Source organism: Centropristis striata, chromosome 1 (assembly GCF_030273125.1).
Source record: "Centropristis striata isolate RG_2023a ecotype Rhode Island chromosome 1, C.striata_1.0, whole genome shotgun sequence".
NCBI lineage: Eukaryota > Metazoa > Chordata > Actinopteri > Perciformes > Serranidae > Centropristis > Centropristis striata.
The window spans coordinates 11,933,439-11,939,438 of record NC_081517.1 but is presented as its reverse complement, the minus strand read 5'-3'; positions in this window follow the sequence as shown (position 1 = coordinate 11,939,438).

Genomic DNA, 6,000 nt, shown 5'->3' with positions numbered 1-6,000 from the left:
CACACACACACACAAATATATATATATATATATATATATATATATTTTACACACTGAGCTCAAGTTTCACTCACTTACATCATCACACATGAAGAACATTGGGCTCATTGAATCCACAAGAGTCTCAGCTTTCCAGTCAGACCCGATTTATGCAGCTCACAGACTGTTTAGGGACCCCAGGATGCACAAAGATTCACACACAAGAGGACGCAATAACACATTTACTGCAGGAGAAACATTGCATGGGCTCTGCCCCAAACAGCTTCTGATAAAGTGGGCATGTCACGACTAAAAACAGCTGTAAGATTTAATAAAATATCATATGAAACAGAGAGAAGCAGCCAGGGTTCACACACAGAGTTTAGTCTTGTTTTCTCTTCAGATTTATGCAGCTCACAGACTGATTAGGGACCCCAAATATTCACATGCACCAATTTAGAATATTCAAAAATAGCACATTTATCTACATGAAGACATACATCTACATCTACATCTACATAAAGTTGGCATGTCTGTAAAGAGCCCACTCATGGGTATTCATAGAACCCATTTTCATTTAGAAATCTTGTTGCAGAGGTCAGAGGGGGCCCAAAAGACATAAAATGACCAACAAACGACACAAAAAAGACACAAAATGACCCAAATTATGATCAACAAAAGACAAAATTAGCAAAAGACACACATTACCAACAAGGGATGTTAAATGGCCAAAAATACACAGAAAGACACAAAAGAGGACAGCAAAAATATGTAATTTTGTTGCATCAGCATCAAAAAAATTCTTGTTTTACAGAGTGGCCCCACAAAGGTTGCTTTAGACATTCCAATTTTTTAATTGGATTGTCATTATTGATGCATTTATGTAAGCAGTTTTTTAATTTTGTAAAAAAAACAACAACATAGGGCTAAAAAAAAAGTAACTTTAAATTGATCATATTTTTCATGTTAAAGCTGTCAGTTTTAGTGTAGTGTAAAAATAGTAAAATAACAAAAAACAAAAAGCAAAACAAACGTACAACATTTATCTCTAAAATGTGGTGAAGTAGAAGTCTAAAGTCGCTTTAAATTGAAACCTCATAGAGCCTCACTGCTACTGTCCCTTTAAGGTTTAGGCTACACTGAGGTTCAGAGTCCTCACAAAGATAGAAGCACAAGTGTGTGTGTGTGTGTGTGTGTGTGTGTGTAGGTGTGTGTGTGTGTGTGTGTGTGTGTGTGTGTGTGTGTGGACAGCTGCAGTGTTAAGATGCTCCTCACACACTTTTAACGGCTCAGTCGGTTGGCGGCTGACATGACTCTAATGTCAATAAGTGTGTTGAAGACGAAGAGAAATAATAATAGAAAAGATTATTTCTTTCTGATAATATGCATTCTGTCATTTCTTTTATTCATTATTTGTGTAACTGTGTCAGTACTGTGGTTTGCCAGTATATTAATATTTATTTAAGGGCATTTTTCTGTCATCAAAGCCTGAGATTTCATTTTATGTATCATTTAGGTTTTTTTTAATTTATAATTTATTTATTTTAATATATACAGCAACAGTCAGAGGTTTGGACACAGCTTCTCATTCATTGTTTTTTCTTCATTTTTATTATATATATTATGGAAGATCATTAAATTATTACACAATATGAGCAAAGAAAGACACAAAATGAGCAAAAAGACACAAAATGAGCAATAAGACACAAAATGAGCAAAAAAGACACAACATGAGGAAAAAAGACACAAAATGATCAATTTGTATGAAATGTATCAGTTTTCTGGTTTGCCAGTATATTAGTTGTATTTTATCTTATGTTTAATATTAATTTAGTGCAATTTTTGTCATCAAAGCCTGAGATTTTATTTTGTATTATTCAGGCTTTTTAAAATTATTATTTAGGATATCTTAATATCTACAGCACCAGTCAAAGGTTTGGTCTCCATGTCCTTTTATTAATTATTCTAGGTAGTAATTGTTGTTTTTGTTGTTGTTGTTGTTTTCTGTACAGCACTCTGACTTTCACTGGATTAGTTTGAAATGTGTTATAAATAAAATTGATTGATTATGATTATGTTTATGTTTTCATGTCTTTAATATTAAACTACAATGAAAATATATGATAATATGAAAATATAATAAAAATAAAGAAAACACATTGAAGGAGAAGGTGTGGCCAAACCTTTGAATAAATATATATATATATTCTGTCTTATGTCTGAATATTCTTCAGACTGAAAAGTTTATTGCTCTTTGGAAGCATTATTATTATTATTATTATTATTATTATTATCATCATCATCATAACAGTGGCATTAAATGAGAATAATTTCTGCTCCAGCTGAAAGCAGCTCTGGCTGCTGCAGACTGACTGACTCTGTGAAACTAGAGAAAGAATAAAAGTCTCTAATGTTCAAGTTTGCCCTCCAGAGGCTCCTAGCACTGTTAATTGATGAGGAAGACAGAAACCCATTTCCCAAACGAGAGGCAGAGAGAGTGAATCCAGACGGGCTGATGAGTGTGTGAAGCCGGGACCATTACAGCTGAACAACAACAACAACAACAGGTTCATTAGCTGCAGCGAGAGGCTGCGGCCCGGCTCACTGCTGCACCACATTAAGAACCACATTAAACTAAGTCTGTCTGCTAACAACAACACACTTTAACTAACCCGCTGACAACAATCAGGTGGGTTCACCCGTTCCGCCTTCAATTAACCTGCGTTAATACACCAAAAAAAGACGACAGCTAACAGAAAGCAGTTCAGTGCATTAAAAGCTTTTTATAGGAATAACATGAACATTTCTGCATTAACCCTCTGAACCTCAAAGAGACGTTTCAGGGTGTTTTCTGCTCTTTCTACATTCTCCTCTTTGTGTTCTTGTGTTTCACTGCAACATATAAAATCTATGTAATCTGTAAGTCCTGCAGCTCTGTGGAATCAGCACAATCTGAACAACTCAAACATGTCTTTGTGCAGAATAAAACAGAATGACAGAAATCAGAAGAAAAAGTTGATTTATCTGATAAATCTTTTTTTTAAAGGAATTAGATGGAATCTATATATAAATTATTTCCCAAATGCCCACAATTGTCACAGATGTTACACAAAATGACCAAAAAAGACACAACATGACCAAAAAGACAATTTATTTAAAAAAATATATATTTTAAATGACCATAAACAGTTTTCTCCACATATTGTACATATTAAAGTATTGTCATGTTTGCAGCCCCTCCTGTCCTCTCCTCTCTGTGTAAATAGCCTCTCCTGTCCTCTCCTCTCTGCTCTGTGTAAACAGCCTCTCCTGTCCTCTCCTCTCTGCTCTGTGTAAACTAATTTTCAGTGAATATTTGTCACGTGACCGTTGGTCTCAGCAGAATCAATCATGTCTTCACAGTGTCTCTGAGGAGCAGAATTTAATGTTGTTAACAGGATCTGGTTAGTGCAAATGCTTTGTTTTAAATGACACATGTAGAATAAAGAGATTCTGACACAAATATCAACATTTTAACACAAGTTTTGGTCACTTTTTATAACGGAAACTTTAGTAACCGATGATCTGTTCAAGGGCCGTCGGAAAGTTCAAACTCTGAGGATAATGTCTGTTTTTACAGTTTCTTTCTATGATAAACGATGCTTCTTAGAGATCTAAGAGTCTCAGTCCGTGTATGTGATGTCCTCAAATTCCAGATTCCAGCACCATGGTGTCGTCATTCTTCAAAAGCATAATGGGGATAAAAATAAAATTGACAATGGCTATATTTTTGCTTTTGAATCAACTTTAAAAGGTGATCTTAGCATTTCATGGAAATTGGGTAAATATACTTTCTTTTTTTTTTTTATGAATAAAAAACAACTTGAAATGCAGTTGTAACACAGATGAGGTGATTAAGGCTTTAGAGCAACACCAGTCATTCTCCTGTCACACGGCAGTTGGGACTGGGTTTATTTATTGATTATTTTATTGTGTGAATTGTTGGTTTTTATCATATTTTATTGTATATTTTTTAGAGTTTTTGTATGGTTTTATTCACCAGTGTGTTTTTAGTTGTTATTGCATGTTTTAGAAATACCCCACTGTCTGAGAATGCACCGTAAAATGATGAATGCATGCACCTGGAGGTTCTTCCCTTGTCCCCAACAGGAACCAATCAATGGTGGAGGAACGGGGTCTGAACTGGAAAAAGAAGCGAACAAAAGCGTCGAGGAAGAGTGGCAAAGGGGAGTGTGTCCAGAAAAGACAGACTGGGAAACGCGGCACAGAGAGGAAGACGAAAGCCGAAAGACACTTCGAGGCAGCGACAGAAAACCCAGAGTGTTACGATGCGTCACAACCACAGTGGCAGAGCTTAATCACTCTGCCTGGCTTGTAAATTCCCCTTGGGCCATTAATAACACCCATTATGCTTTATTGGACGTCCGTACTGGCAGTAATTTTGTGTTCTCCATGTGGCTGCTGGACACTGGAACAGCCGAGGCACCAGAGAAACCTGACGCCAGAGCAAGTCTCCTCCTCTGGATCCCATGTGCCACAACTGTCCCGGTGTGACAGACTTTTAGACTTTTTCTTTTAAGAAACAGATGCTGTATCCCAATGTCGAGGAAAGATCCTCAAACGGCTGGATTTGAAGGATACTACTTCATCGAAATCCGCCGAAGGACTGTCCCAATGTCCAGGATCCTCCAGAGGACAGAGTCCTTCTTTTGCCCAAATTCCAAGGATGCATGTGTGTATCTGTGTGCCCCGAGTACCCATAAAGCCTTGCACGTGGAGATTTTAAAATGCAGAGTGAAGAAACAGTGACGCCAGCGGCGCAATATGAATTTAAATAGGCTATATAAGTATTTTCAGTTTACACTGAATATTTGTTATCACATAACTTACAAAACTTTTGTTCAAAGTGAAGCAAACCATATCAATAAACATATGCCAGAATATTTAGCTAAAAGATAATAAATATATAATACATTGCCAGTTAAGTTAATTGATGCCATCTCAGTCACCAAAGTTATTAATTGTTAATTCATATGCATCAGATGATGATGTACTATGTGCAAAGTTAATACGCTGCTATGCCATTCAGAAGGTTATACATTTGTTTATTGTGTTTACAGGGACCAACAGTCCGCTTTTATCCGTTATTGTTATTTCTAAATAAATGTTATTGTACTGTACTGTAAAATAAAAAATCACAGAACATATTTCCATGATGAATTATGCGCCACTACTTTTATGAAAATAAGTAGCGGCCAAATTCATCCAGGATCAGTGAAATATTCAGGTTTAATCCGCTTTGTGGCTTTCACTTGCTAAATCGTGGAGATTCAACCTTAAAGCATCTTCTTCCATTTCCACAAATATGTGTCAGAGTGCTGATGCCAAAGCCACATCCATGTCGTGAACTGATTTTGAAATTGCGGCGCTGAATATAAGCAGGACGTCCAATTACACAATGACATTGTTAAAGGCTGGTCCATTTGTCCGTTACACCAGTGAAAGGAAGGACTCTTTTCTCGCCTCTGGAGGACCCGACTCCGAAGGAAGGATTCTCTTTAAATGGACTTTTAAGCAGCTAGCTTTTTAACCCTCATTTAGAGAGTTTTTATTGTTGCATTGCTGAATCCTGTGTACAAAAAGAACCTTGTAATAAATTAATGTATTGCACCCGCATCTATCGCTTTTCGCCCTCTGTTATCAATATTACTGACAGCGTGCTCTCCCCCGGTATCACTCAGAACCTGCACCCATCAATAATTACCTTCATTCATTATTGTTTTCACACCCCACTCCTTACACTTCTTCATTAGTTGTTACATGTGTTTGAACACGAAACAGCCGCTCACCATTTCTGTTTGTTTAAGGTAAAAGCAGCTGTCTGCTATTCAAATGCTGCTTCAACTGTCAGCTCACTTTATTACTCAACTCTATATATTGGACTTGTGAGGCTGCAGGATCAGAGTCATTCTGCTCTTTGTGTCACAGTGACTCCTTTTCAAAATGTTTTAAAAAAGACAC